General features: G+C 34.7%; 1 protein-coding gene across 1 annotated transcript in view; it reads right to left on the bottom strand.

Annotated features, from left to right (window-relative positions):
• Window positions 1-15,584, bottom strand: part of THSD7A (thrombospondin type 1 domain containing 7A) — a 623,382-nt gene that overhangs the window by 556,041 nt on the left and 51,757 nt on the right. The gene's annotated exons all lie outside the window — the stretch shown is intronic.

Below are 15,584 nucleotides of genomic sequence, written 5' to 3'. Positions count from 1 at the left end.
TGGCTGTAATCTGTGCTGAATAGTGAATGGGACTTGCCTTCCTCCCCTCATTCCTGATGGGGGGAGAAGGGCTTTCTGTGGAACTCTATCACTGATGGGCATACAAGTGCTGTCTGATCTGAAGTAATGCTGTAAGCTTTGTAGAATTCAAGAAAAGCTATTTTAAGGTCGTAGTATCAAAAAGAAAACAATGTATCTCTTAAGGAAAAGAAGTTATCCCTTTTTATACTCATGAAGCCCTTGTTGATGAAGCCCATTAAAACTCTTTGTCACTGGGTATGATCACGAGCTATTTAGTCAACCTGCCCCAGGTTTCCTGATCCCAGATTTTGATCAGGAATTACAGACATCTAACCCGGATTAATAACTGGAGACTCTTCATTAAAAAAAAAATAAAAATAAAAAATGATGCTAAGGAAATGTCATAAATTCACACGTTCTTAGATTTCACCTTTAAAAGTAGATGATTCTTTGGTTCTTGAAAATTCAATTATATACCTCAAAAAGGACAATTGCTATTACAATACTTTCACTCTTGAAGATTAATTACTTTCCTCTAGTTTTGTTCCTTCAAGTTGAGATTCCTGTAGCAGGCATTTGCTGGCATTCCACTGTCAGCATTTTTAAACACTGATCTCAATTATATATAAATTTTTGCATCCTTGTTTTCAAACTATTGTGTTAGAAGTATAAATCAATGCTTCTATGAATCCTTGAATATTTAAATGTGCTTCTGTATGTTCAAGTTTCAGTTTTGTCTCCTGATAAGGAAACGTACTTGATTTGATTCTTAATCTTAGAGAACTGATTGAAGCTGATTTCTTGGTTTAAATAATATTTTAAAGTACATTTTTTCAATGTTGAATAGCTCCCACATAATAAAAGAAAAGCAATCTCTGTGCAACCCATCATTCATCCACTTCCTCTCCAGTTCTCTCTTTTCCCCAGTCCACATTGCCTATAGTATAAATTGCACTCTGAACACAAACCAACCTCTTTATCAAACTCATGACCTGGCAGCAGAGCATAGCGCAGGGCAGAAGCAGCCCCAGAATATGTTCATTTAACCAAGATTCTTTCCTTTTTTTTTTTTTTAAATGGAGCTATCCTGTCCTTTCAAAGATAGTAGTATACTCCTAAAATCACTGAATTCCTGAGATTTTTATATTAAACCACATAGTGATAGTCCTAATCTCAATCATGTTCTTGTCATGCATGGTTTACTTTAAGAAGCTAAGTAGATGCTCTCCTGCCTTGAATAAGGACACTGTAGCTGCGAGAGGTTTCTTCACTAGTTTTTCTTGGAATACATAATACATTTACATTGTCCAAAATATGTTTGGTTCGTAACAAAATGACTTGTAAAAAAAATTTTATCATTACGGGCAAATAGTTAATTCATGATTATATCTCAATGAAGAGTCGTTACCTTATGTCTGAACAAGGGACCAACACATAGTCAGCGTCAGAAATGATGTTCTCAGAGCATGAGGTTTCATGATGATTGCTGGAGAATTACCAGTCACAGTACTTATTAAGATGTTGACAATTTAAATAGAGAGTCAAACCAAAAAACACACGAAGCAAAATAAGCATTTTTAGAAGTGTGAATCTGATTTCTCGAGTAATAGTAAAAGCTGCTTCTGGTAGAGATTTATATGGGACATAGATTTGTTCAACAAATATGTGCAGAGCCTTCCTGATGAGATAAACCGCTCTGGGTGCTGAGAATAATAAGATGAGCTAGGCACATTAAGAGCCTGTGCTTCTGGAACTTGTACTCTACTGTAGAGAAAGCGGAGGCCAACAAGCACTAACTAATATAAAGAAAATATCACCAATGACCAGTTTCAAACGAAACTGGTCAAATGAAAATATCACCAATGACCAGTTTCAAAAAGCCAGTAGACACCAGGTGATGTAACACTCAATGAAGGGTAACATTCTAGACTGAGTAGTCAGAAAAAGCCTTTGTGAGAAGATGACATTTACTTTGATGTGGTATTGATAAGAGAAGCAGGAAGAGGGAATAACTACTTCAAAGGCCTACACTGAGAGTAAATATTGAATATGGCCGGGGCATAGGAACAAGGGGTGAAATCATAGGAAATAATTAATGGGGCAACTCATGTTAGTCTGAAGACCCTGGGTAGGAGATTGGTCTTTATTCCGAAAGTATTGGGGAATTATTCAAATGTTACAAGCAACAGAGGAGGGATGTGGTTGGATAACGTGGACCCAGCTGTATGTTAAAAAGATCAATCTCTGAAACACAATAGATGATTCAATTTCAATAGGATTCTTACTAGATTCTTACTTTTGATCAAGAATTTCACGAATGTATGTGTGGAGGACATATGCGAAGGTGGCTTCCTGAGTCAAATCCTTGTACAATCCCCTCATTTTGAGGATAAGCAGGACCTATGGCTTATTTCCAACCAAGGGAAACCAACAGAATATGGGAAAGGTGACAGGATGTCACTCGTATGATTGATGGCCTGAAGTTATATAAGACTGTATTGTAAGTTACTGCTGACTAGAGAGATGCTCTCCTGCCTTGAATAAGGACACTGCCATGATATGAGCCGCCCAACATAATGGCAGGGAACTGCCGCTGGCTAGGATGTAAGGGCAGCTTCTGGCCATTAGCTAGTAGGAAGCTGGGAGCCTCAGTCATACAGCCACGGGATATGGATCCTGCCCATGACCTGAATGAGCCTGGAAGTAGATTCCTCCCTAGACAAGTCTCCAGAGGGGAATGCAGCTCAACCAATTCCGTGATTGTAGCCTTGTGAGACCACGAGCTGAGGAATCGGGTAAGCCATGCCTGGACTCCTGCCCATGGAAACTGTGAGATAACTAGTGTGTACTGCTTTCAGCCACAAAGTTTGTGGTAATTCATTATGCAGCAACAGAAAGCAAGTACATTATGTGATAAAGTCTCTGCAAGACCATAATGAGGGTTGCAGAAGATGGTCAGTGGTTCTGCTCTCAAATCTGAACAGATCCAAACAGTTCAGGAGAACAAGGCACAAAGAGATACAAATTCCCAACCCAAAACAAATTTTTCTTTTTCGTTTTAATTTCATTTCTGTATTTTAACATACTCTTTTAGAATGTGATTTGTTTTTTCATTATAAATTTTTGTGCTGGTTTCTGATTTAAGAGAATTCTGGTCTTCTACAACTTGGCTATTCAGTATAGCTGAACTTCACTTTGAGAACATATAGCCATAAAAAATACGAATATATAAAAATGATATTCTGGGAAGTACCTAATGGCAGAAGAGGACTAAAAGGTGAGGAACTGGAAGACAGTGGCTTAGATCAGTAGTTGAAAACAAAATCTCGCCGCAGGGAGAGGTGCCACTGGCCAGTGATAAACAGCCAGCAATGGACAGGAGAGTGTCTCCACAACAAAGAACTGTCCAGCCACAAATGCCAATAGCACCGAGGTTGAGAAACTCTGCTTTAGCTATTTCATTGAATACTTTGAAACTGTGTAGGCAAGTCACTTAAAACCATCTAGACAGTTTTCTCTTCTGTTAAGAAAAAAACAGTGACTTAAGATGAGTCTGAAGTTATTTTACTATTATAACTCTGAATCCATAATTCTGAGCATTATTTGATCTTCTAATAAGTGTGATACATCGTGGTAGATGCTTGGGGAAATACAAAAGGAAAGAAAATCACATTCCTCACCCAGCTCAGGCTTAAAATTCAGTTGGGGAAAAGAGATACACATTCACGAAACCACTGAAGAACAACAACAACAAAAAAGACAGTATAGTATTAAGTGGCAAAATGCGGGCAACATGAGTTCACAGAAGAGGTAAACTAATATGGACTCGATTATTCTAGTAAAATTCCACCGGCAGTGCATTTCCCAGGCACTGACTCCCTCTTGGTGCTCCCATAGCAATTTGTTCTTATTCCTAACACGGGTCTTACAATCTATTTCTGTAAATATGTCTGTTTTCCCATCTACTGTAGGCCCTTCAAGACCAAGCATTGTGTATTACTCATTTCTGCATCAACAGTGCATCACACACATGGAACAAGTTCATTATGTATTTGTGAAACTGAGTCAATAGGTGGAGGGATGGGATATTAATATTAAGTAGGGTATAAACATGAAAAGAAAGACAGAAATGAATGAGTGTCACCTTTATAAGGAGACAGGGTTGGCTAGACACAGGTTATATTAGCAGATGACAAGAATCCAACTTGAACTTAAGCAAAAACTATCCAGAAATGGAGGAAGAACTGAATAACGAAGCCTTGGGAATACACAAAATAGTACAGTTTCAGGGACCACAGCAAGTCAAATCACAAACTCTTCATTTTTGCTGTTCCTCTTCTCAACTCCTCTCTGTATTTAATTAATTCCTAATGAAGGCCATTTTCTACTATCTAGTTGAGAAGAAATAGCCACACTCTAGTCACCAGAATGCAGAGTTTTTTAATTAGACCCAGTTTGAAAGATATTCAGTGGATCTATTTCCAAATCTCACTTGGCTTACATGCCCATTCCTTGGACCAAATGCTATGCCGGAGCACAGGGTATGGGAAACTCAGTTGTATGTGGATAATGTCCAAGCTGATATTGGAGGTCTTAAAAACTGTCAGGCAATCATTAAAAGATTTTAATTTTAAATAGGAGATACTTATATGTGTGTGTGTGTGTGTGTGTGTGTGTGTGTGTGTGTGTGTTTTAGAAGGACATGGTTCGCAAGGTGAGAGAAAAGACATTCTTCAGTCTGTCGTGATAAGGCACGATATTTGAAAATATCATTTCTCTGTTATACTTACAATTTCAGTTTGCATGTCCTTATTAAGTTTCTAAATCTTTCTCCTTCCCCCAGATACCTCTCCATCTTCCATGGTGCAACCACTAAAATCTCTCCATTGCTGTTTCTCCTTCAATGTCCTTTTTAGGTGAAAAAATAAACTTCTAATCCTTTGCCTTAGCATGTAAGTCCCTCCACAATAAGCCCTGCCCAGCATTCTGGCTTCAGCCCTCATCATTCTCTTACACTTCAGCCATACTTAGCTATTTTTAATATTTAGCATGTGAAACATTCTTTCACACCTCCAGAACTTTGAACAAGCGGATCTCTGTTTGGAATATCCTGGCCTCATCTATAACTTTCATCCCTATTCACACGAGCCCATCAACTGTCCCTAAACAGATTAAATCTAATTTGCCCATCGATGAGAGCTTCTGTTAAAATATTATCTTCCTTATGCAGCTTCCTCTGATTCCCCAACTCCTACACTTCATACATCTTGATGTTCACAAACACTTTATCTGTCTATTCTTCTAGATGGTAAACTCCTTAAGAGTAGGACCTATTTATTTATTTTATGAGGAAACGTAAAGCTTAAGAAGCATAGTAATTACTATGAGTCCTATATTTGCATAGGTACCCATTTCATTCAGGCACTCCATCTGAGTTTTAGCACATTTTGCTTTGCCAGAAATTTCAATTTATTTCTGTCCACTGAAACTCATGTATAAATTCTGTCAACAATAGAAATAAATGATAAAGCAAAACTCTCTTCAAATCTGTTTAATATTTGTCCCTTCCCCTTCTTCATTAAAATGAGAGCAACCACATCATAGGCAGGGGAGGGGAATTAAATATATCAACAAATAAGTTTAAGTCATTTTTAATACAGCTAAATATACATTTGACCAAGGCTTAATTGAACCATATCAGGAATTATAATTCATTGTAATGTTTTCATTTTTAATGTTTTTATTCTGTCATCTAAAAGTAGTTCTAATTATATACTAGTCTCTTATTATTACTTTCATAATAAAGTTCCCCCAAATAGGATTTGTCATATAAGATTTGGCATCATAGCTAATTTACTGCAGCACATATTTTTACTCACTTGCATACGAGATAGAATTCTATACTATCTTTTAAGTAAGTTTTCCATAAAAAGATATTAAAGGCAATTTCAATATCTATAATTTAATACCTTCAGTTGCTTAATACACATAGAATACAAAACTAGCTAATAGTGTGATATTATTTCTTTTGCAGTAGCTTAGTATTTTACATGCTCTAATTCCAACTGTGCTTAATCCATGCATCTCAATAAACAAACACTATAATTATTACAGTAAAATACTCTAAAAAATGAATATTAAAGTAAACATAATATGTCACTTTCTTCTATTATATTCCTTCCCTAACATGCTACAGCCATCGCATATCTATTTTTATTTAGCATTAAGAATCATTTTAAAACATAATGTATTTTCCATTTTTATAAATCAAAGGAGTTAGGTAATGTCATATGAGTACATTGAACTCTCTTTATCCTTAGAGTAGGGAGAATAAAAAGGGCACTAGAAAGTGTATATGAGTATGTACTCTATAAAAGACTGCACATTCTAAGTATAAATACCAGATTTTCATTATCTTGCTTTAAGTATTCCTATTTTCAATGCTCTATAACATATTTAAGGTGGCCCATCTTCTACATCTTTCCTACTTTTTTTTTTTTTAGCATCATCCTACTTTCACTATCCTTCCTATCTAGCTCAGATCACATTGTCTATTATTTCAAAGACTCTCATTGATAACTATCCTTGCCATCTTCTTTCGCTTTTCTTCCCACCTGTTTGCCAAAATCCCAACAGGTATCCACCATCTGTAAGCTTGCTTCTAGGTTGCTAAAGTCTGCTGGAAAAGAAATAAAAAATAAACAACAATAGTGAGGCAGATTAAAACTTTCCAATTTCACTGATTCCAATAATGCCTAACACATTTCGGAATGCACCACTAGTCAAAAACAAATTAGGGGAGGGGAGGGAGGTATAAGAGGAAAAAAAAAAAACTAAGCTCCTACCTTGTATAATTAGCACTATGGAAGTTATCGGATTGTCAAATTTTAGAACATTAAATTTAATTTTATCATGAAAAGCTGATTTGTTTATAGGAGCTGTACAAATCAGTCTATCAAGAGGCCAGATAACAATAAGCACAGATAGACTTTATGATGACTCACTCTCTGTTTCAAATGATAATCATTTGCAAAGACTGCTCTTAAACACTCAATTTATTTTATTGGTATAAATTGAATGTGGTTTTTCCTTATGAACCCAATCTGCCAAAAAACAAATCTAAAATTCCTCTTGCTGCTTTTTTATTTAACTCAAGGACACCTAATGTCATAATTCTGCCCCTAAGCATACGTGACGTGGTTGAAGGTAGGAACCTGACAATTTTTTTCTCATTAATTACTTATTGTTTCATTCACCATAGCCTTATCTGTGAAGCAGTGATAAAATTTAGCTCATCTATCAGCTCCTTGTGCAATAATCTTACTCACCCTTATGTGAAAAAAAGGAGTTTTAAAAAATTATCCCTTCATAATTACAATGAATTCCTAAGCTCTTTCGACAGCTGTATCTAAATCTAAACTTTCAGTACATATTTTTATTATTTAAAATACTTCTTTCTTTGAGATCTATGGTTAAAGGATCTCATTCTGTTTTCAATACATATTTTAAATGTTATTTAACATGTGTACCACCAAGCAGAAAATAAAAAGATGTATTTTTTAACAAAGAACAAATGACTAAGATGAAAATTAGTCTTCTACCTGTCATAATAATTAAATATTTAAGAAAAAAAACATAAAGAAGCTGGATTGTTTATTGACTTTTCTTTGTGTTCAACTTTAACATACTTTATTTAGAAATTCAGTTCTAGCTATCTACTTGTCAAAGTCAAGGTTTGAAAGCTTGGCTTAATATCTCTTCCACTGCTCATTCCTGTTGATGATTTTCCTCTGAATCACATTTTCATTCTCCCTGATCTCTTGTCTTTTTATTCAAGGTACGTTTTTTATAGTTTCCCTCCTCCTCTCCACGTCCTTCCTCAACCCCACCTCACACATTCAAGCAGCCTATAACAGCTCTTATTTCACCCACAAACATGTCTACCATCAGTAATCTCTTTTCCATGTCAACTACTACAAACCTGGTTTGTGTGTTCAATAACTCTGAAATGGCAAAGCTTAATAACCATTAACTGATTTCCTTTTCTAATCCAGTTGTTCCTAGCTTTTGGAGAGTTTCAGAATCCTTTGAAAATCTAATGATAGCTTTAGATCCTCTTGCCAGAATATTCCATACACACAAAATTCACCATACCATTCCAGATGATTAGCAGAATTACAGAAGCCAGACCACACGTATTTCTTTAAATATTTGCATGTTTCCCTCCCACTTTCAATCTGCACTTTAATCCCTCTAATGTATTAACAAATCCCTCTCATGTATTAATTCCCTCAGAAAACTTGTTCAGCCCCAATATTTGATGAAATAAATCTAAATCTTTATTCAGGACTCAAAATTCTAAGAGCCACAGCTTTAATTTGGGGGATCCTCACAATTACTTCACTCTGTGGAGCCTACAGGCTAACCCAAACTGATATTCACCAAACTTCCTTCCATGCTGTCCTTCTTTTGCTGATTTCCTCTGCTTAAATGCTCTCTATACCAATTAAAATATACCAATGCCTAGGTTCCAAACCAAGAAGTTCTGAATCAGTCAGTTTGGGGTACAGCAGGAGCATCAGGGTATTAAAGCTTCCCGGGTATCTCGAATGTATAGTAAAGTTTGAAAATCACTAATGTAGGCCATCTGTCTCACACCCTAATCTCTTAGATCTTTAACCATTTTAATAATCTTTACTTCCAGCCACAACTCAGAAGATATCATTAGGATGTCATTAGATATCATTACAACCAAATGAAAGTCAATGCTTTCTTAAATAGAACACAAAAAGCATGAACTACAAAGGGAGAGACTGTTTAATTAGACTTGATTCAAATGAAGAATTTACGTTCATCAAAAGACAACAAACTGGAAGAAGATATTTAATATATTTATCAGGCAAAGTACTCATATCCATAATATATTACATTAAAACCTCCCACAAATTAGTAAGAAAACGGCAAGAAAAAATTTTGCACGTGCAAAAGTCTTGAACAGGCATTTCATTAACAATACTACCTTTATCTAAGTGACCGATGATTAAAATAAAGATGTGCCCATTATCATGACTTATAAGGGGCATGCAAGTACAAAGGTAAGATAGTAGGACTCATCAAGAAGGTTGAGTACATGGACTGACCACATAAAGTGGTGGCGAGCAAGTTCAGAACTGGTATTCTCTTACACTGCTCATACACACATAAAACCACTTTGGAAAACCATTTGGCAGCAGTATCTATTAAATCTGAACAGAGCTGAATATATACCTCCTTAGGAGCTGCTAGCTATTCTACCCTTAGTTATCATCCCCAAAATGATATTTACACAGACAAGTAAATACAGCATTATTTAATATAGCCCCAAAATGGTAAACATACCAAATTTCATTGTACAGTAGCTAGACAAATAAATTATCATGTTTACTAATAAAAGTTAACATTGGAATCTTCTCATAATCTTAGGGGAGCTCCCTAGCACATGAAAAGTTTATTTTCTCTTGCTGATTTCAAGATTTTCTCTTTGTCTTTGACTTTAACAGTTATGATGTTTCTCTTGGTGTTGATCTCTTTGGGTTCATTCTACTAGGACTTTTTTGTGCTTCCTGAAGTTTGATGTCCATTTCCTTCCTCAGATTGGGGAAATTTTCAGCCATTATTCTCTCTCTCTCTCTCCCCTCCCCCACCTTCTGGAACTCCTACAATGTATGTATTGGCTGCTTAATGGTGTTCTGTAAATCCTTTAGTCTTTCTTCACTTTTCTACATTCCTCCCTTTTTTTTTTTTTTTTGCTCCTCTGACTCAAAATTTCAAATAACCTGTCATTGAGTTCATTGACTTTATTTTTTCTCTGCTTGACCAAATCTGCTGTTAAACTCTTCTACTGAATTTTTTTCAATTGTGTTATTGTATTCTCAGCTCCAGGATATCTGTTTGGTTCTTTTTTATACTTTCTGTCTCCATTGGTATTCTCATTTTGTTCATGCATTTTCCTGATTTTGTTTAGTTACCTACTTGTATTCTCGTTATAGATTATTGACCTCTTTTAACACAATTATTTTGAATTTTTTGTCGTTATTCATAGATGGTCATTCCTTCAGATTTCTTTTATTCCTTTGATTAGACTGTATTTCCTTGTTTCTTTGTGTCCACGTGATGTTTTTTTTCTTTTTGCTGAGTTTTTGCATTTGAATAAACAGCACTTCTCCCAGTCTGTATGGGCTGGCTTTGTACAGGGAAAGACTTTCACCGATTCACCCAGCTAGAGAGTGTGATGGCCTCTGAAACCTTTTTCAGGGGGATGCAACTTCTCCGGGTTTGCACATGTTAATTTCCCAATTAGAGTTTCTAGTTTCTTTTTCATGAGCTCATAATCTCTTGCTCCCTCTGGTGTCTGTTTGCAATACTACAGGTTCTGTGGTACTACAGCAGAGTGTTGTGCGGCTCTGTTTTGTTCTCATTGACCTCCAGGCATCCAAAGTATCATAGATCCTTGTCAGGGCTCCAAGTCAGGCCAAACAGAAACCAGTTCCTTGGGCAGCCCTTCATAAAGCTGACTGAATGCTCCACTCTTCTCCTCCCTCACATGAAGCCATGAGTTGGATGCATTCTCCTGATAGCACCAAGTCATAAAGCCTCTGTCTGTAGCACTGCAGTTCTCCTGGTGTGAAAGCAAGCTACCCATATTCTCTCTTACTTTCAGCAGTCCCCGTGCATCCAAACTATGCTACTTCCAACTATGCCACTACACTGCTCCATGTCAGATGAGAAAGAAACAAGTCCCCGTGGCAGCCCTCTGAAAGGCATGCGCATTGGACACAGGTTCCACTCTTCTTCCCCCACCCCCCCATCCCACCCCTGGAAACCATGAACTGGAACTCTCTCCAAAGGCACTGAGCTATGCTGGCTTCCGGGTAGGGCAATCCACAACAGAATGAAAGTTCTCATTCATTTCAATGCAGCTGTTCTCAACTTTCCACCTTCCTGGGGTACTGCAATTCCTTAACTGGTTTCTGGAGTTCCTATAAAGATATTTTGGTCCATTTATTGTTGTTAAGGTAGTGTCTCTGCAGGGCAACGAGGGTGAGGTCTTCCTATTCTGCCATCTTGCTCTTAGTCTCATTGATCTCATTGATTTCTGCTCTGATCTTGATTATTTTCTTTTCCCACTTACTTTGGTTTTATTTTGCTTTTTTTTTCCTATTTATTATGGTAGACAATGAAGTCATAGACTTGAGACCATTCTTCTTTCCTAATATAAACATTTGGTGCTATAAATTTCCCCCTTAACACTCTTTTAGTAGCATCACACATTCTGCTACATTGCACTTTCATTCAATTCAAAATATCATCTAAATACTCTTGATTTTTTTTTCCTTTGACCCATATGTTATTTAGAAATATACTATTTAATCTCTAAACTTTGGAGGATTTTTCCAGACAGCATTCTGTTGGTGATTTCTAACGTAATCCCTTTGTATTCTATAATTTATACTGAATAACTTGAATCCCTTTAAATTGATTGAGATTTGTTTTATGGTCAATGCAGTCTATCTAGTTTGTGTGTACTTGAAAAGAATGTTTTTGGTGAAGTATTTTATAAATAGCAATTAGGTCAAATCAATTGACGGTGTTGTTCAAATCTTTTATTTCCTTACTCATTTTTCTTTCTCTTATTGTATCCATTATTGAGAGAGGGTTATTGAAATCTCTGACTATGATGGTGGGTTTGTCTATTTCTTCTTGTAGTTCTAGCAGTTCTTGCTTCATGAACTTTCAAGCTCTGTTATTAAGTGCACAAATCTTGATAAACTAACCCCTTTATCGCTATAAAATAAACGTATTTATCTCTGGGTAATACACTTTGCTCTGAAAGCTATTTTGTCTGATATTTTTTATATAAAGTGTTAGGATGATATAGATTCTTTCACTTTTAGCTTACTTGTGTCTATGTTTATGTATTTGAAATTTGTTTCTTATAGGCAGAATGTAGGTAGTTATTGCTTTTTATCCAGTCTGACAATCTTTGTATTTTAATTGGAGTTTCTACATCATTTAAATTTGATCTATTATTGATATGGTTACATGCAAAGCTATCACCTTGACATGGTTGTTTTTTGTTTGCTTGTTTGTTTTTTATTTGAGCCATTTTTTACTTGTTTCTCTTTTCCTCTTAACTGAAGTTTTTTGGTTTAATAAATATTTCTATTATTTTATCTCCTTTGTTGGCTTTTTAGTTCACTTTATCATTTTAATGGTTGCTTCAGGATTTACAGAATACATGTTTATGTTATCACAGTCTACGTTTAAGTGACACAATACCACTATGCATACAGTATAAAAACCTTAAAACAGTATACCTCCATTTTCCCCCTCTCAATATTTGTGCTATTGTTGCTATCTATTTTAGTTATACATAAACCTCACATTACATCATTATTATTTTTGTTTAAACAGTTACTTATCTTTTAGAGAGTGAGATAACAAAGAAAAATCTTAAATATTTACCTATCTAGTTACCATTTCCTGTTCATTTTATTTTTTTGTGTACATCAATATTTCTATCTAGTATCATTTTCTTTCTCCTTAAAGAAATTCTTTTAATCTATTGCAAGATTACAGTTTACAGATTCTTTGTAATCTTTTGTATGTCTTTATTTAGCCTGTGTTTTGAAAGTAATTTTTGATGGGTTTAGAATTCTAGGATGATATATTTTTCTTAAAGTTTTAAAAAACTTTGCTCCACTGAATTGTTTATAGTATGAAATATGCTATCATCCTTCTTTTTGAACTTCTATATGTAATATGTCTCCTTATTCTTTCTTCTTTTAACATTTTCTATTTAATACTAGTTTTGAGCCATTTGATTATGATGTACCTTGGTGTAGTTTTCTTCATCTTTCTTATTTTCTTATTTTCAGGGGTTGTTAAGATTTTTGGATTTGTGGCTTTAAAGTTGTCATCACACTTGGAAAAATTTCACTATTTTTATTGAATATATTTCCCCACTCCCTCTTCTGTACTTTTGGCTCTCCAATTCCACAGAATTAGGTATATTGTGTTGCTTAAAGTTGACCCACAATTCAGTGATACTCTGTTTTCATTTTTTCTCTATCTTTTCTTTGGGTTTCATTTTTGATAGTTTTATTGCTGTGTCTTCAACGTCACTAATCTTTTCTTCTGCAATGTTTTATCTGCCATTGATCCGATCCAGTGTATTTTTCATCTCACAATTTTAATTATCATCTTTAGAAGTTTTATCTGGGTCTTTTTTTATATGTCTTCTACGTTGCCACTTAACTTTGATCATATGGAATACTTTATAACTTTTAAAGTCCTTGAGCTCTGGATCAGTTTTGATCATCTGATTTATATCGTCAGGATGATTCCTACTTTCTTTCTTTCTATCTTTACTTTTTTTTTTTTTGTATAGTCGGTAAGTTTTGATTGGTCACCAGATATTGTGAATTTTAATTTGTTGGGTGCTGATTTGTTTTTCAGCCCTATAAATATTCTTAAGCATTTCTTTTTTTTCTGGGATCCAGTTAAATTAAATTTCCTGGTCTTGCTTATGACATATTTATGTGGGAACAACGTAGTGTTAGGTTTGGGGTCATTCATCTCTATTACTGATGGAAGATACTTATCTGTACACTGCCCAATGATCCATGACATGTAAGATTTTCCAGCGTGTTTCTATGCCTGGCACTGTGTGAACACTGAGCATTGTTACATTTTGCTTCCCCAGCTCTATGTCCTCATACACATGCTGATTAGTAATCAGCTGAATATTCAATGGAAGATCCTCGAAAGATCTCTGGAGTTTTCTGTCAGTATAGCTTCTTTTTCTCCAATAATTGATTCTGTGAACTCTATCTTCTTTGGCTCATTGAACTTTCAGTTCCATATCCTCAACTCTGTGTGCACTGAACTCCACCTAAGTTCTTCTTCCCTGTGTTGTGGTCTGAAATCTCTCTCAAGGGATAATTATCTTAATTACCTGATGTTCAGTTTCTTGAAAACCATTGCTACATATATTTTGTTTGCTTTCTTATTCATACAGGAGTATAAAGCCAATGTCTGCCACTCTCCATCTTGACCCAAAGGTGAAGTTCACCAAAACGTGTTTTTTTTCTCAGAAAATTTTAGTTGTTTGCATTGAGTGGATCATTGTAAATGCTATAATGCCTATATTAACAGAGACTCTGTTGATTTTTTTTAACCTCTTGTGATATCTATACTCGATGTTAATTAATAGTTATTTCCCAATATCTTCCTATGCCCCCAGTGATTCTTATCCAGGGACGAGATACCTTATTCAGAATTATATCGTAGTTAAATAAAAATTAAAGGGTTTACAAATAAAACAAATCATCCTTTCTGATCTCATAGATAAGTAAAAAAATAAGATCATATATATATCAACATACAAAAAACTAATTTAAATCTGTTTATTATGATGACCAGCCAATACTGGTCTCTCTAAGCAACATGATACATTTTGATGACAATACAACCTGTCTCTTTGATTGTATGATTAGACATTGAAATTCTACTAAAAATATTTTTTTTTAGTTTCTTTACTTCAAATTGTAGTGGATAATTTTCCCATTTCATTTTTTTCTAATTAATGTATTGAAAATAATATGAAATAAATATTTTCTATTTCTGATGTTGTCTCAACATTTTCTGAAATGGTAAATTTAATCTCACACACAGATCTTTAAAAATATTTTATAAAAACAAATCATATTCTCTGCCACTTCCCTTGCTCAGCTTAAAAATATATTTACTTGTATATAAGAAATTGATGTCCAAATTTAAAAGCAAGTAGTGGGCTTTCATTTTTTTTAAATTAATATCTTAATTCAACAAATAGTTATCAAATATACAACTGAATGACTTTAGACAATCCTCCTGTCCTGAGATTTTAATATGCCCAATATTATATTTAAGAGTTTTTGGCTTGTGAGTGTGTGTGTGTGTGTGTGTGTGTTGTGTGTGTATGTGTGTGTGTTATAATTTGGACTATTTAAGTACATATTAATGAATTCCCTTTATTTCATTTTAACGATGGCTTATAGGAAAATAGAATATACAACTGCAGATAGTTTATTTTTTCTGAGACTCTAAGTTGAATTGTCAGATAATAATAGTATTACCTGTAATAAATAATCCTAAAATAAAATTTATCATCACAATCTTTACTTCTTTTAGTAATGTCTAGATAAGAAATATAATTAACATTTTCTTCCACTGTTTTCTATGTTCATGTACTGAAAAGAAAAACATTTACATGAGCTTAATATTCAAACCAAGTTGCCTGACTCAATATGAGTCTAATTAGGCAGTAAGATTCTAGGTAGTAATAGAAATCTTTACAGTCCACAAATAAAAGGACTTTTTTCTTGAATAAAATAGAAAGAGATGATACAAAAGGAAATGGAAAGATAGGACACAGTAGCAGAACTGACGCCTGAAATCAAACATAGAATTTAAAAGAGACCCTGGGAAATCTGTTTAATCCTGGATTTTATGCTATATCAGGAGTTTAATACATTTTCATA

This window comes from Rhinolophus hipposideros, assembly GCF_964194185.1.
Source record: "Rhinolophus hipposideros genome assembly, chromosome: 18".
Classification (NCBI taxonomy): Eukaryota; Metazoa; Chordata; class Mammalia; order Chiroptera; family Rhinolophidae; genus Rhinolophus; species Rhinolophus hipposideros.
This window is presented reverse-complemented; position numbering and strand designations above follow the sequence as displayed.